General features: G+C 46.4%; 1 non-coding gene across 1 annotated transcript; it reads left to right on the forward strand.

Moving 5' to 3' along the window:
* The first annotated feature begins 17499 nt into the window (after positions 1-17499).
* Positions 17500-17603, forward strand: LOC128562931 (U6 spliceosomal RNA). Its single transcript, XR_008373626.1, has one exon. It is a non-coding gene; the product is annotated as a U6 spliceosomal RNA (small nuclear RNA).
* The last annotated feature ends 281 nt before the right edge of the window (positions 17604-17884 follow it).

A 17884-nucleotide genomic window follows, 5' to 3' on the forward strand; every position in this document is an offset into this window, starting at 1 on the left:
CAGTGCCATCCCTGCAAGGTGCTTTAGTGGGCTTTATGGCTGCCATTCATACCAGAGCCTCCATGTGTCTCTTACAGTGTATGATATCATCTTACAGATGTGGAAACTGAGGCTCAGGGAGTACACTAATTTGCAGGAAGTCTCAGAGAGAGAGCAAGGGAGTAGGAGCTGTGGCAAGATGGGGGATGGGGAGGGAATATTTTCTTATCTGGGGGTCTCCACTCCCCACGGCTCCTCTGTGGCTCAGGTGGTGACAAGAAGCCATTCTCAAGAGACCCTGGGTCCCTACATTTTGACTTTCTGCCCCTGCAGGTGTTCACCTCCTCCACAGGCAGAACTGTGCCGCCACAGAAGCTAATTATAAGTGCTGGGTATTTATAGTGAGTTTCTCCACCCAGTGCTTCCAGCACCTCAAGGGAACTATTTACAGAATCCTCCCAGCACCTCGGAGAGAAAGGCAGAGCCTAGCAGAGGAAACTGAGGTGAAGAGATGGGGCGACATCCCCCAGAGTAAAGACCCTCAGCCAAGGAGGCCTTATGGGGTATCCTCAGAGCCAGCTCTGGAATCAACCAGGCAGCTGTCAGGGAGAAAGAGAGTGAGAGGAAGCCTGTGAATGAGCGCGTGCCAGGGTCCTTGGCGGCCACAGACTGCACCATTTCCACACATCAGCCCATGTAATGTCTGTACCTCAATTTTCTCATCTGTAAAATGGGGCTGTGGCTTGGTGCCAGTAGCTCAGCGGCTAGGACGCCAGCCACGTACATGGGTGCTGGCGGGTTTGAATCCAACCCAGGCCTGCCAAACAACAATGACAACTACAACCAAAAAATAGCCAGGCGTTGTGGCAGGTGCCTGTAGTCCCAGCTACTTGGGAGGCTGAGGCTAGAGAATCGCTTAAGCCCAAGAGTTGGAGGTTGCTGTTAGCTGTGACATCACAGCACTCTATTAAAGGGTGACATAGTAAGACTGTCTCAAAAAAAAAAGAAAAATGGGGGGTGGTGCGTGTGGTTCGAGGAGTAGGGTGCCAGCCCCATATATTGGAGGTGGTGGGTTCAAACCCGGTCCGGGCCAAAAAATAAATAAATAAATAAATAAATGGGGCTGTGAAGACTCGCAAGCTCGTGAGATTTAAATGAGCACAAACAGGTAAAGAACGCAACCTGGCAAGGAGTAGACCTCTATAAAAAAAAATTTTTTTTGAGTCATAGTCTCATTCTGTCACCGCGGGTAGAGTGCCATGACGTCATCCTAGCTCACAACGCTCACGCTTAAGTGATCATCCTGTCTCAGCCTCTCAAGTAGCTGGGACTACAGGTGTCCACCACAACGCCCGGATAATTTTTCTATTTTTAGTAGAGACGGGGTCTTGCTCTTGCTCAATCTGGTCTGGAACTCAGCTCAGGAAATCCACCTGCCTAGTCTCCTAAAGTGTTAGGATTACAAGCATGGGCCACTGCACCTGGCTAATAAATGTTATTAGCTATTTATCGTTATCATTTTTATCATCTTTACAACAACTAATCCAATAAAGTAGGCAAACATTATCCACTGTGTTTGAACTCCAAAATATGAATAATGATAATTAAATTTCAAATCATTTCCTCTGCAATGCATGGTTGTGCCCATGATTGCTTAAGAATCAACTTTATTATGAAAAGGCAAAGGCAGGTGGTTTGTCTCCACCCAGAGGAGAAAGGGGCAGGAAGGGATAGGCGGCTTGGGCAGGAGCACACAGCACCTTGTTCCTGGTTCTCTGCTAATAGTCAAAATTCAGAGACCCACAGAGCAAGTGACTAGTGGAAACAGGAATTATGACAACATCTTTATGGTCTGCTGAACACAATACACCTCCCATTTTGGGGTCTCAGCAAGATTCCAGTGGTAACCCATAGATCTCTGGAGGTCTTCCCAAAAAAGTGCAAAATGGGGCAATTATTTTCCACCTTGTCAAGACACAGTGAGAATCACATGGAAAGAATGTGTACATAGTTCTTGGTACATGGGGAGAGGGGTTCAAAAAAGGGTCATTATTAGAGCCCCTGAGTGTTCATTATTATTTGTTTTTTGACCAGTCTTTAATATTTGTATATTATATTAAAACTACAACATGCTTGACATTTAAAAAATAATTCAAATTCTAAAGAAAGGATATGGAAATGGGGGGGGGAGTCTCTTCCTCCCTCTCCTCTCTCCACTCAAATTGTTATTGTTGTTATTATTTTTGTTTTCTTTGTAGAGACAGAAGACTTCAGTCCAGAAAATCAAGAGACCCAAATCCTCTCCTGGGCTGGACAGTAACCCTCTGCAAAGCCTTGCCAGGTCACTTCTACTCCCTAAGAAATGTCCTCTCCTGCGTAAGAAGGAAGCTAAAGCAGACAAGCTGGCCTCAAAGTCTGCTTCCCATTAAAAGCACCCAGCAGGCTTCCGCGCGGTTCAGGGAGGGCCCATACAGCATTGTTCTGGATTCTCACCATAACTTAAAGGGAAACTTTCACAATGTCCCGAGTCCTTGATGTCCTGCAAATGAAGGAGGAGGATGTCCTCAAATTCCTTGCAGCAGGAACCCACTTAGGTGGCAGCAACCTTGACTTCTAAATGGAACAAGACGTCTACGAAAGGAAAAGTGATGGCATCTCCATCATAAATCTGAAGAGGACCCGGGAGAAGCTTCTGTTGCTGCTCGGGCCTTTGTTGCCATTGAAAACCCTGCTGATGGGCGGCACCTGTGGCTCAGTGAGTAGGACGCCAGACCCATTTACCAAGGGTGGCGGGTTCGAACCCAGTCCTGGCCAAAATGCAACAAAAAGTAGCCAGGCGTTGTGGCAGGTGCCTGTAGTCCCAGCTACTCGGGAGGCTGAGGCAAGAGAATCGCCTAAGCCCAAGAGCTGGAGGTTGCTGTGAGCTGTGATGCCACGGCACTCTACTGAGGGCGACAAAGGGAGACTCTGTCTCCAAAAAAAAAAAAAAAGAAAACCCTGCTTATGTCAGTGTCATATCCTCCAGGAACACTGGCCAGAGAGCTGTGCTGAAGTTTGCTGCTCTGCTACCACTGGAGCCACTCCTATTGCTGGACACTTCACTCCCAGAACCTTCACTAACCTTCACTAACCAGGTCCCAGCAGCCTTCCGAGAGCCTCGTCTTCCAGTGGTGACTGATCCCAGGGCTGACCACCAGCCTCTCACAGAGGCGTCTTATGTTAACCCACCTACCACTGCTCTGTGTCACACAGATTCTCCTCTGTGTTATGTGGACATCACCATCCTATGTAACAACAGGGAGCTGACTCAGTAGGTCTGATGTGGTGGGTGCTAGCCCGGGAAGTTCTCCGCATGCGTGGCCCCCTCTCCCGGGCACATATGTAGGAGGTCATGCCTGATCTCTACTTCTACAGAGATCCTGAAGAGACTGAAAAGGAAGAGCAGGCTGCCCCTGAGAAAGTTGTGACCAAGGAGGAATTTCAGGGTGAACGGACTGCTCCAGCTCCTGAGTTTTCTGCCACTCAACCTGAGGTTGCAGACTGGTCAGAAGGCTGCAGGAGCCCTCTGTGCCTGTTCAGCAGGTCCCCACCGAAGACTGGAGTGCCCAGCCTGCCACGGAGACTGGTCTGCAGCTCCCACTGCTCAGGCCACTGAATGGGCGGGAACAAACACTGAGTGGTCTGCAGCGGTTCTTCCACCAGCTCTTAAACAAGGTGGAAATAAAGTCGGAGGAAAATAAACATCAGTTTAAAACTAAAAAAAAAAACCCACCCGGCAGATTTGAAAGGTCTCCATGCCCCTGGAGACCTGCACCTGACCAATGAATCTTTAGACATCATTGTGTTTCCAATGTGGCAAGGAACCATCCCAGTTCTTCTCAAACTTCAATATGGGTGCAGATTGTCCTGGACTGGGCTAAAATGTAGATTCTGGCTCAGGAGGTCTGGGGTGGAGCCTGAGATTCTGCGTTACCAGCAGGCTGACGGTGATGACCATGCTGCCAGCCCAGGAGTGGTAAAGAACTAGAGTGTTGCTTGGAAAGCTTTGAACAAAGCTTTGAAACACTTCCTACAAAGGAAATTTTGCATGATATCTAACAGATATCTAACCGGACTGCTCAGGTTGAAGAAAGAGACCAGAAAGGAGGGGCAACTGAGATCCCAGATTCACATTCACCCCAAGTGAGGCAGAGTCATGCCCCCACCCCAAACATGTCATGCCTTGACCCCCAGAACCTCCAAATATGTTCTGTTAATGTGGCAAAGGGGAATTAAGTTTGCATTTGCAATTAAGGTTGTTAATCAGCTAACTTTAAAACACGGAGATTATCCTGAATTATCTGGGTGGGCCAATGTAATCCTAGAGGTCCTTAAAAGCAGGAAAGGGTTGCTGTCTTCCCTATCCTCCTCCTCTATGTTTTCCCCTCCACAGAACGTATCTTCTAATATATTTTATAATACGTCACCTTATTGATTTTGTTTTTATTGGCCTCTTCCCTGGAATATAAACGCCATAAAAAATGGAATTTGGTCTGTTTCATTCATGGTAGATCCACAGTGTACAGAATAGAGCCTGAGGCTGCGTGGATGCCTAATAAATATTTATGGAATAAGCAGTTTTTTTAAAAAGCAGAAGAGGGTGACAGAAAAGGTCAGAGTGATACAACCTGAGAAAACTCAGCCTACCATTGCTGGCTTCGCAGATGAAGGAAGGGCCCCCCCGGGCCGAGAAAGGCAAGCAGCCTCCGAAAGCTGAAAAAGACACAAAAACACCCTCCCACCTAAACCCTCCAGAAGGAAACCCTGGGTTTTAGCCTGTGAGATAGAGAGACTGCTGACCTCCAGAATGGTGAGATAACACCATGCTTTGCTATGTATAATGAGCACCTATGTTTTACGCCCAAACTTTCAGGAAAATGCCCCTCAAGAAAGTGGCTAACTCTCAGCCAGGAGAGACACATCTGGGTAGGGCTAACGCCCCCCAGTAAACATGCAGACCACACCACCCTCAGGCAGCCACCTACTGTGAAGGCTGCCCCTTCCCTCTCTCCTGGGAGCCCTTCCCTCCCCACTATATCCAGGGCCACAGCCAAGATGGCCATGCATGTGATCCACAGGCAGGCAGAATCTTCTAAGGCCACTAGGGCCTGTGGGCAGCCAGGTGGGTCCCTGGGGCCTGGGTGGAGCTCCCAGCCCCCTCCTCATGGCTGGGCCTCAGCTCACAGCCCTTTACCATCCCCATCACAGGCAGAGGCCTCACTGGCCACCTCTGGTTGATTCAGCCCACTCCCACCAGATCTTCCTAGACTGGCACACTGCGCCCTGGCAGGACCAGGCAGGAGGGTCTACCAGCTCCAGGAGGCTCCCTCCACTGCTTCCAGGACATATACGCATGTATAAAGCACATCCTTATTTTTCCCTCAAAAATGTAGGCAAAAAGGTGTGCATTATACACAATAAAATACACTAAATTTGTGTTGTTTTCAGCCACTCAGTTTGTGGTTATTAGTTAGAGCAGCCATCGCATCAGAAACCAGTGTGTCACCTGAAGCATCTCTAGTAAAGTCCTAGATCACTGCAAAGCCGCCCGGCTAGCTGGGCTCCAGGGCAGGACTGAGGGGCACGGCCCTTTCCTACCACAGCCTCCCCACAGCCATCAGTACTCCAGGATTTGCTGACACATTGCAGCCTGGTGGTATCAACTTCCCCAGGACTCCAGGACTCTGGGACCCTCCTCCCCACCCTCTCTTTCTGGCGGGAGGGGAATCTCCTCTTTAGCAATGTGGAAGTTATTTTCAGTTCCATAGCCAGCCAAGTATTTCAGCACAGAACAGCTTGGAAGTGTCCCCCGGCCCCCCGGAGGAGATCTCTGTTCCTCTCCTTGTAGTGTACATGGCCAGATACAGCCATACACCTGCCCGCTCCCCACCACCACGCTGCCCAAAGCACCTCCTGTCCAATGCCCCAGCCCAGGACAGTACAGGGCATGGGGGAGATTCTGAGTGTGCCTCCATCTGGTCTCCCCTATCCTAGATGTGAAGACATGGACTGTTCTGCAGGACATCAGTTGGACAGAGTCTCAAGAGGTCCTAAAACAGATGACATCTCAACAGAGGCACTGGAACAGTGGTTCTAAGCACAGCTCCACACTAGATTCACCCCAGAAGCTTTGAATACTCATGATGCCCAAGCTGCTGCCATCCAACCAGAATTTCTGGGGTGAAGACAAGGTGGCTGTTTTCAAAAAATTCCGGGTGATTCCAATATGATCAGGGCGTGACCCACTAGATCAGTAGTTGTCAGAGTAATGGGTCATACATAGGTGGACAGCGTCAGCCTCAGCCTCTCCTGGGAGCTTGTCAGAACCGCAGAGTATCAGGCTTCAGTTCAGACTGACAAGATCAGAATCTGCATTTGAACAAGGTCCTCAGAAGACTCCTTGGCACTTTAAGTCTGAGACAACTAACAATGGAGAACAATAGTTGAGAGTCCCAGCTCTGGGTCAGGCTGCTAGAGTTTGCCAGGTGTCTCCACCACTTCCTGGCCGTAAGGCCTCGGGCAAATGACGACCTCCAGGCACCTCTGCTCCTCATGTTGGCTTTCTCGCATCCCACAGATGGGGCTAGCTAGGAAACCCCAGAAATTCACAACCATCTATCCCACAACATAGTGGGATATCCAGGAAAATCCTTAGCCCGTCTTGGAGGAAGAGGTTCAGGTAGACCCTAAAAGCTGAAAAAAATCTAGGAGGACCTACTGCAGGAACAGGATATTAAATTCCATATAAATGTAAAAGTAGGTACATTAGGCAAAAGGATCCAATTTAAAATATTCTGCCCCTACATGTTTATATGAGCACCCTTATCAAACAGATGACATGTCCTGACCTCTCACTTTCAAAAAATACCGTGTGTGTGTGTGTGTGTGTGTGTGTGTGTGTGTGTATTCACCATTGTGGTCTCATGAAAATGTAACAACCCATCCAAAGTAGCTGAAGAATGATTGACGCTTGAAGGTGTTCAAGAGAAGTGTTACAGAAAGTTGCACTTAACCGAATCTTCTCCATTGAAGTGATCAGAAATCTGGAAGAACATTGGAAAAAAACCTGTGCCTTAGAGGGAAAACCAGGCAGCTCTCTGAAGAATTTTAAAAACAGGAACAAGGATTTCTCCATTTGCAGGGCTCTCTGGAAGCGGGCCCTTTCAGATGAAGGCGGCAGGCTATACTTAGAAAGATATGCACGGTGAACAGTTCTGTTACTATATATTCATCTCCAAAAGCCAAACATATGTGTGTGTGCGCACACTGCACACACACAAATACCATATATATGGAGGATATATCAGCGTATGACATTTAGCTCTTCCTAAATTGGGAAAAATATAAAATCACTACTTTTTTTTTTTTTTTTGCTAGTGTGAGAATAAGAAGACATCTCCCTCTAATAAGATTGATCTGGTAGAGAGTTACCTACGTTCTGAGTGTAGCTGATTCAGTCATCCAGTTTCCAACTAGTTGGGAGCATCCATATCCTAATGAGGAGCAAGACTGATAAAATTCTAGCCTTTGGGAAGCTGGCAGGCTAGTGTCTCCCTCTCCAAGTGTGGTCCTAGACCTATGAAACTGACCTCTCCTAGACCCACTGAGTCGTATTTTCACTCGTGAAACTTAGGTTCTCAGGAGCACTGACCAAGTACAATCTATTTTCTAAAAGTGCAGAAAGTCGTCTGGAATTTAAATTATACCCATGACCACAGGTAGGATGTCATTAAATGGAAAGGACAATAAAGTTACCTACTCCCTCCCCAATACAGTAGCTGCAAAAGACCATGGAAATTAGCAACTCACTCTACCACAGCGAAAAGGGAGGCTGGGAGGTATTACACAACCATTTTATGATTCATCAGTACCCATGAGTCCAGGGACCCGCTCAGGAAGGAAAAAAAATGGGTTCAAGTGGTAGAGTGAGAGGGTCTGGAGGAAAAGTTTGCCCGTCTTGGTACCAAAACTGAAAACTGTCAGCTTCCAACTCTGACACTCAAGCCCACTAATGGGTGGATTGGCTCCAAGATCGGCAGGGGAACAGATGGAAGTGGAAGAAAAAAACATTATCATTCTTTCCCAAACTTGCTGAGTCCAATGAAGATGTCGGAAGATTTGGATGCAGCCAGCATGATTAATCTTACCAACTTTACCTTGAGTTTCACTTTTGGCGGGGGAATGGCATCAGCTTAAAAGTTAATTACCAGCAAGAAACAAATCATGCAGCTGATGTGAACATTACAAACAAATTAAGTTCTTAAAATAGGCAACACACCACTTGGAACAATGGTTTATGAGCCCAAGGGTGCTTGAAAATAATTATGGAAGGTGAGCAAACTAATAGCTAAAATATATGAATTAAATGAGGGCAAATTGCAGATATTAACCAAAAAGGAAAGGGAAACATGGTCAACCTCTCATTTTGTAAACAACAAGCCAAGCGGAATGATCCAGCAACCCCCTGTGGAATGAGGAGGGAGGCCCCTGATGGAGGCAGGGCTCCCCAAAGATGGAGAAGCAGCTGGAATGCAAATAATCAGGACAAGAGGAGGGGCCGCCCAGCAGGGGAGGCCCAGATCAGAGCCTGCAGCACAGCACCCCGCTGCAAAAGGGTAAATTCAGCGGTGTGTGGGAGAGGAAGTTTTAGCTGTAGAAAGTTGGAAATCAAAGTCCAAAGTCTTCCTTCCACAGATAAAGAGACCAGGACCAGAGAGGGGAGATAACAATTCCAAAGTCACACAGTGTCATAGCCAGGACTTGCCCTCTGGTCTGACTCCAGGACCACTTCATTCTTGTTCTGCAGGAGTTGCAACCATGTACCTATCTGAAGGGGGACAGGGAGCAGAAATGCAAACAGCTGGCCTGATGTGGAAGACTGTGGTATGGCAGGGTCCAACAGAAATCCATATGAATTTAGAAATTTCTAGTAGCTGTCTCAATTCAAACAAGCCACATTTCAAGTCTCGATAGCCACACGTGGCTAGTGGTTACCTTATTGGGTGTTGCACCTATAGGGAGATGTGGGGATGTTAAAATCTGGAGACAGGATGACCCATCTAAAATAGGATAGTAGCCACAGTCCCAACCAGAAGGCAATGTGGAACCAGATGTTCTGTTGTCAAGAAAAGCCAGAAATCCAGATTTTCATGTGAAATCTTTCAACGTTAAAGCATCCATTAAGTGAAAACAATAATACTGTGCTAGCCAGAACACATTTAAGAATGGGAACTGGCACGTGAGCCATCAATTTTCAGTTTTCCTCTCTTTCACAGAAGCAAAGAGCAACTCCATTACATAATCACCATACGCATCCTCAGGAACCTAATCGTCCACTACCTTCAGTGACAAACTCAAGTCCCGAATCTTACTACTTCACTGTGTGAGAGCTAACACCTCTGAGCCTCAATTTTCTTATCTCTGAAATGGGAATAATCTCTTTCATGGGCATGCTTAAAAGACCCCCTGGGAAAATCAAATATAAAAACAGTTTTTCACAGGGCTCAGTGGCTCACACCTATAATCCTAGGACTCCTGGAGGCTAAGGCAGGTGGATCGCTTGAGCTCAGGAATCGGAGACCAGCCCCAACAAGAGCAAGACCCCATTGCTACTTAAAAAAAAAAAAAAAACTAGCCAGGTGTTGTGGCCAGTGCCTGTAGTCCCAGCTACTCAGGAGGCTAAGGCAAGAGGATCACTTAAGCCCAAGAGTCTGAGGTTGCTATGAGCTATGATGCCACTGCACTCTATCCAGGGCAATGGAGTGAGACTCTGTGTCTAAATAAATAAATAAATGTATACAAAAATAAATAAACAGAAGCAATCTGTCAAGGTCAAAACACCACACAAACACAATGATTGCTGCTGGGACATTCTCAGAGAGCAGGGCATGGCTAACCATCATGACGGCATCTGAGACCACAACTGCTGTCCCTGTGATTCCAAGCCCTGCTTGTCCGCACTGTTTCTGAAGCCTGGAAGAGCCTTCTCTGCTGAGAGTTTCCTGCCTTTCTGGTTACTTTCTGACCACTGTAGTCCACACCAGATGAGAGTGTCTTGTGCACTGTAATCCACGCTACACGGTAGCCTTGGACAGACACCATTATCATTGATTCATTCAACAAACACGTGGACATAGCAGGTTTACTGGAATGGACCATGTGGGTGCACTGCCCCATTTTTACTAGTCTTTTGTGCTCATCTCCAAGCTTTTGCATGTCCAGCTCATTCTGCTGCCTTCCTATGAAGACCCCGTCGGGCTCCAAGAGCCCCAGCCGTCCTATCTGTGAATTCACATCACCACGGAGGCACCCCTAAACCAATGACTCATGGGGGCAGGACGGAAAGCCCAGCTGCTCCTGGACTTGAGGTGGGTCACCATGACAGCATCATTTACCCGCCAGAGCCCCTGCTGTACCAGGCTGAGGCTGGACTTGTTCTGAAATCTCACCCTTGCTTAGCTACCTCCCCTTTCCAATTTTGCTGTCAGTTTCTCCCGGGAGAACTTTCCTAATAAATGGCCTGCACATGGCTCCCCACCCCATGGCCTGATTCTGGTAAAATCCAGCCTAAGACACGAAATGCCCTCATGATAGCTCACAGCAGCTTGGACAGTCTGACAGGGCACAGACCGAAAAATGTTTCATCGGCCAGGAGTCCTTTGGGGGAAAGTGCTATATTTGTTCAGGTGAATGTCTCAATAAGTCACTGGGGGCAAAATTGATTCCCTAAAGGCATAAATGCTGCAGGTGCCAAGACTTCAAAAGAAGAGGAGGAAATTGCTCCCCATGTGGCAATGAGGGGGATTTGTTTGTTCCCCAGATTAGAACATGAAGGGTGATGCTGGGGCCTGAAGGGCAGGCCAGGAAGAGCATGGTGCAACTTAAGCCTCTCATTCTTCCCAAGGGAGTGAACAGAGACAGCAAGGAACTGACCCCTTGAGAAGTCGTGAGGAAGGCTTTGGACCATCTCAGGCCAGGGAACTAGGGACATTTGAGGCCAATTTGCAAGCTGCCACCAGCGCCCACCAGGAAGACTATAGTAGCCTCCCACATGGTCTCCTGCTTCTGTGCCTGCCCCTCCCACACCATCAACTCCCCACCAGCAGCCAGACTGCGCCTTTAAAATGCAACTAGGTCTTGACACCTAAATGTGTACTATTCTTGAGTTCAGTTCAATAGTACCACTGTTTAAAACCCTCTGATGGCCTCCTGTTGCCTTTAGAACAAAATCCAGAGCTCTCATCCAAGCTTTTATGACCCTGTAAGATCCCCCTTTCTGATCCCTGAACTCCACCCCAGGGCCTTTGCACTGACTGTTTGCTCTACCTAGATACTCTCTTACCCCCATGATCTTCTCAGGGCTGGATCCTTCTCGTTACTCAGTTCTCAGTTCAAATATCACCTCCTCACTTGAGTCTTTCCTTAGCACTGTGTATTTTAACTCCTCCCTCCTCAATGTGTACCACGCAATTTTCTATTGGTTTCTTCACAATACTTACCAGCGTCTGACCTTGAACTGTGGATTTTTATGTTCCCTTCATTATTGTCTCTCTGGTCCCCAAAGGTAAGCTTCATGGAGACGGAGACCTTATTCTATGAATAGTTACCAGTGTGTCTACAGAGTCCAGTAGGTAGTGGGTGCTCAACAAACACTTGCATCGTGCCCACATGAGCCTCTGAGGGACGGGGGAGCCCCAGCTGGCATTTGGGTAACTTAAGCAAGTGGTATTGACATTAGTGAGCATAAAGGAAGAATGTACCCAAAATGCTATGAGACTGCAAGAGCACAGACGGTCAGAGAAGTTTCCACAGAAGAGAGGATATTTCAGTGGAGCCCTGACAAGCTGGCCTTCCTCCTGTTCACACTGCTCTTGTTTTTTGAAAGCACAAAGCTCCTTCTGATCCAGATGCTCTGCTTTTGTAGATGCTGCTCCCTTTCTCTGGGAAGCTCTTCCCCGGTCTTCACATGGCTAATTTTTGCCCATAGTCCAGGTTCCAGCTTAAATGCCACTTCCTCAGCCAAAGTTTCCCCAACCTGCTGTGTCATCCAAATTAGGTCCTCTGGACTATTCTCCCTGCAAGCACCCCACCTTCGTCGCTCTTGGACCCCACTCCTTGGGGATTCTCTGATTAAGGCCTGGCTTCCCCACTAGACTGTAAGTTCCCCAAGGGCAGGTCTAGGCCTGCTCTCTTCACTCTGTTCATTCTGCAGCTGGGCTGGTCCCTATTGCTCAGCAAGTGTTCAGTAAATATTTTTTGATGAATAAGTTTGTGGGAGCCCACATGCAAGATAGGAGCAGGATGTTCCCAGCAGAGCTAAAGGCAGAAAATATCAGTTACCCTGAGAAGACACAATTTGTGGATGGGGTACGGGAGGCCAGGAAACGGGGGGCTGGGTGGAACTTCCCATCACTCCTCTTTGCCCTGCCAGCTGGACAGGTCTCTATAATTCTTGTATACATCTGCCTCCCTTGAGTGAGGAAGGAAGGAGGTTTGGTGTTCTAGGATCTCCTGAGATAAGAGAAAACTCTTTGTGGCTGCCAAAGGGATAAAAACCTCCCACATGCCAAGAAGCCAACAGTAGAAAGTGGACAACTGGTTACTCTAATGACTATACTATAATTACGACAATGAATCGTGACCTGCCATGGGTCTGGACCAGCAAGACAAGGGAGCACGCTCACCCCAGAAGAAGATATCTAAACAAAACCCAGACAAGTTGGGCAAAGTCATGTCACTTAAGATCATCCAGTTTTCCTCTGTGGATGGAGAATGCTTAAAGGTCAGGAAAGGCACAGAGATATAAGTCACCTCGGGCTGCCCTAACAAAATGCTATAGGCCGATGGCTTAAACAACAGAAATTTATTTTCTCACATTTCTGGAGGAAGGAAGTCCATGATCAAGGTGCCAGCAAGGCTGGCTTCTAGCGAGGACCCACTTTCTCATCCACAGATGGCTACCTCCTCTCTGTATCCTCACATGGCAAGGAGAGAAAGCAAGCTCTCATGTGTCTCCATCATGGGGTCTCCAATCTCATGGCCTCCTCTAACCCTAACTACCTCCCAGTGATCCTATCTCCCATCGTACCAGGGGTTAGAGCTTCAGGATATGAATTTTGGAAGAACATAAACATTCGGTCCATAACAGGAAGCATTTGTGATAATTCCACTGGAAGAAGATTTGGGTCCCATAGGTGCATACTGTAGTAATTATCAGCCCTGTTTCTGAAATATTTTCAGCTGTCTGCTTTCCAGGCCCATGATGGGGTAACACTTCCTAGACCCTATGTGCCGAGTGGGGGCACGTGACTCATTCTACTCAATGAGCTGAGAGCAGTTGTCGTGTCTGGGCTGGAGCATCTCCTGGACAGTGCAAGACCCTCTATACTCTCCTCACCATGGTCTTTCTCCAGGAGGGACCGTTGTTTCTGCTCAACTCCCCTTGCCCTCAGTATAGGGAGAAGCCCCGCTCTTTTCAAGCTCCAATTGTTCTTAACATTTGGGAATTCTTCTGAGTCTTTGTAATTCTCCTAAGGGATTAGGCTTTTGGACACAGGCAGGCACTTGCAGACTTTCATCTGCCCTTCATATGATCCCATCTCTTCCCTTAAGCAATGAGCACAGCCATCTGCTTTGATGGAGGTAGAAGGAATATAAATGGGGGGGGAATACATCGATAGATATTTCAACAAATACTATTGACTCATCTTCAAATTCACGACTCGTTCTTTTATCATCTTTATCCTATAGTCAACCCCTTCCTGTGAATATTTTATTTTAGATATTGCATATTCTAGACCTAGAATTCTCATTTGTTTCTTTCTTATTGTTCCTATTTTGGGCTGAAATTTCTTATCTTTTCATTTGTCGTGAGCAGATTCTCCCTTAACGTCACTGAGAATTGGTAGAATAGTTGCATTAAAAATCTTTGTCTGTCTGGGAGGGCAAGGTGAGTGGATTGCTTGAGCTCAGGAGTTGGAGACCAGCCAGAGCCAGAGCAAGACCCCGTCTCTAAAACTAGCCAGGTTGGCTCAGCACCCGTCGTTCAGTGGTTACAGTGCCAGCCACATGCACCAGGGGCTGGCAGGTTTGAACCTAGCCCGGGCCTGCTAAGCAACAATGACAACTACAACAACAACAACAACAAAAATAGCCAGGTACTATGGCAGGCGCCTGTAGTCCCAGCTACTTGAGAGGCTGAGGCAAGAGAATCGCTTAAACCCAAGAGCTTGAGGTTGCTGTGAGCTGTGACGCCACAGCACTCTACTGAGGGTGACACAGTGAAACTCTGTCTCAAAAAAAAAAAATCTGGGCATTGTGGTGGGCACCTGTAGTCCCAGCTACTTGGGAGGCTGAGGCAAGAGAATCGCTTAAGCCCAAGAGTTTGAGGTTTCTGTGAGCTATGACACCATGGCACTCTACCGAGGGTGACATAGTGAGACTCTGTCTCAAAAAATAATAATAATAATAAATAAAAATAAATAAAACTAGCCAGGCTTTGTGGTAGACACCTATAGTCCCAGCTATTTGGAAAACTGCAACAAGAGAATCACTTGAGCCCAAGAGTTTGAGGTTGCTGTGAGCTATGATGCCACATCACTCTACTGAGGGTGGCAAGGTAAGAATCTGGGTCCAAAAAAATAATAATAATAAATAACCTTGTCTGGTAATTCTAACATCTAGGTCATCTTGGAATCAGAATCCAATCATTATCTTTTCTTTCAAAAATAGCTCGTATTTCTCTATTTTTAATGTTAGGATGGCCAAACCCTATCTTGAACTGAAAAGCCATTCGGTGAGACTCTGTTACAGGCGGACATAACTCAGGTAAGAGACTCATCAAGTCCTTGCATGGTCCAATTACAGACCTGTGAGAAATATGCTGACACTGTGAGCGCCCGACACTCTGATAAGAAGAGCTCCCATGATGGGATAACATCTTTGGCACCCTGATACGAGCAACAGTTTGGTGGTCCATGAGAGAAACCAGCTCCCTCCCCCAAAGCCTGCTATAAAAGACCAGCCTCCCTCCCTAAACCCTGCTAACATCCTTTAGAGCTCAGCCCACTTAGCCCAAGTGTCAAAATAAACATTGCCACCTTTGTTACACTTTGGTCTTGAGTGTTCCCATCCACTCTTTTTTGATTTTTACCTATCAGTTTGTCTTTGGAGTGATTTTGGATTGTATCACAGATATCGTGAATGTTATATTGTGGAGACTCTGGCTTCTGTTCTATTTCTCCAAAGAGTGTTGATTCTATAATTTGTTTTTGGAGGCAATTAACTTGGTTATACTCAAACTGGAAACTCTGCCAGTTGGGCAGCAGCTCATTTTTCAGTTCATTTCTTTTAGTTCTATCTGGGCTGTTTAAGGTTTGCCCTGTGCACACACGCTTCAGAAGCCAGCGGAGATTTGGAAGACGTTATATATAGACTCGAGCCTCCCTGTTTCTAGCTACTTCTCTGTATCCTCCACCTCACTTTCCCGTTGATAAATTGCCTATAACTTTGTCTTCTATAACTTAGGCCAGAAGGAGTGTAGATTTTCTACTGGAGTTTTAGCCAGTATCACCCATCCCTTAGGTTAGGGATTTTGTGTATTTTTTCCAGGGATTAAATTTGCTATCCGTGGGAAGGGCAGCCCAATAGGCACCTAGTTGGCCATTACCAGAAGAAAAATTGCACATTTCACTTTTTTTTTTTTTAAACAGAGTGTCACTATGTTGCTCTGGGTAGAGTGCTGTGGCATCACAGCTCACAGCAACCTCCAACTCCTAGGCTTAAGCGATTCTCTTGCCTCAGCCTCCGAGTAGCTGGGACTACAGGCGCCCACCACAATGCCCGGCTATTTTTTGGTTGTAGTTGTCATTGTTGTTTGGCAGGCCCGGGTTGGATTCGAACCCACCAGCTCTAGTGTATGTGGCTGGCGCCGTAGCTACAGGCACTGAGCCCCACATTTCACTTTAAAAAGGATTTTTAGCTCTTAAGAAAAAATCAAAAGTATCTTCTCTCTTAAGGAAGGACAAGCCTTTACAAACACATGTATCTCTGTTCATAATTACCTCCACCATCATTTTTCTCCTTTGTCCCAAACTCACGAAAACTTCATGTAGGATACACAAGAGTCCAAGAACCAGTTCACAAATAAGTGAGTGCATGACTATTTCCCAGTTCATCAGGAGCCTTGGTTCCTCATTTTTGTCCTCATTAGCACAAATAATTTTTTTGTTTTTTGGGACAGTCTCACTAACCCTGAGTAGAGTGCCCGTGACATCATAACTCACAGCAACCTCAAACTCTTGGGCTTGAGTAACCTTCTTGCCTCAGCCTCCTGAGTAGCTGGGACTACAAGCGCCCACCACAACACCTGGGTAGTTTTTCTGTTTTGCTTTTCTTTTTTTTTTAAGTAGAAATGGGGTCTCACTCTTGCTCAGGCTAGTCTTGAACTCCTGAACTCCAGCAATCCACCCACATCAGCCCCCCAAAGTGGTAGGATTACAGGTGTGAGCCACTGGACCTGGCCAGGGGGTCCCCCCAATTCTTTTCAGGGTTACCCTTCAATGTCACATTTAATAGAATCCTGCATGATTCCAAGTTGGTGGTCCCACATAAACCATAAACTCATAGAGATTCTAGTCACAGTCTGCTTTAAAATTTTCCCCAATGTGCCGTTGCAAATTACAAATACCAGCCCCTTTTCTAATCTATAAATTGCCCTTTCTGGGGGACAACTTGGCAATGCCTTATTAAAATTGTTCAGACCCAAGGAATTTCACTCGTAGGAACACAGCCTAAGGGAACAATCACAGAAGCACACTGAGATTTATGCACAAAGATGAACATTATAGCATCATTTGTACTAGTGAAAAATGGCAAAGAATTGAAATGCCCCAAAGTGGAGAATGGTTAAATAAAATATGACACAACCATACTGTAGAATATTAATATGTAGCTGTTAAGACTTATGCCCCTAAAGAATATCTAATGACATGAAGAAATGCTGATGTATATGCATATAATGTTGAGCTCAAAAAAATAATGCAGAAGACAGATCTCTATGTAACATGATCCCATGTGTGGGGGATCATGTATGGAGATATATGTACATACCTCTGTATGTATCTGAAAGAAAATACAACGAAATGTTAACAGTGGTTATGTCTAGGGGTTGACCACCTCCTTAACTTGAACTAATTTTCATAGCCTGGACATGCATCACACATACATATCAGTACAGTAGGCCTAGTTTCTTATACTGACCACCTCCATAGGTTGGCCAGTTTGTTACTGTCCCTTGGGTGGTCAACTAAAAGAGATTCGACTGTAATTTTTAAAATTTCTTTTCATAGCACTTCCTAAAGTGAGTATGTATTGTTCTTAAAAGCCCAAAAGAAATATTTACCTTGCAAATGCCATCAAGAGAAATCAGAGTGTGAAAGGGCAGAGAAGATGGTAATATAGACCACTAAATATCAGGATTTTGCACTCACTTCAGCAGCCCAGGTACTGAAATTGGAACAATACGGAGATTATCCTGGTTCCTGTGCAAGGATGACACACAAATTCATGAAGCATTCCATATTTTTTTAAATACTAGAATTTTAATTATCAAGGAGAATAAAGACATTTCAAATCAAATAATTAACAGCTATCTATCAGTTGACCTCTGCTATGTAACAACTGTAAAATCTCAGTGACATAGGAGAAACTGAAGTGTCTGTAATTGGCTGGAGTTGGCTGATCTAACTGGTGGGTCGGCTGGGATCAGGCTGGGCTGGGCTGGGGCAGCAACTCTGTTCCATTTGCATCCCATCCTCTCTCTGGAACCAGCGGGCACCTGCCAGGTGAGTTCTTCTCACAGTGATGG

Source organism: Nycticebus coucang, chromosome 12, assembly GCF_027406575.1.
Source record: "Nycticebus coucang isolate mNycCou1 chromosome 12, mNycCou1.pri, whole genome shotgun sequence".
NCBI classification, from domain to species: domain Eukaryota; kingdom Metazoa; phylum Chordata; class Mammalia; order Primates; family Lorisidae; genus Nycticebus; species Nycticebus coucang.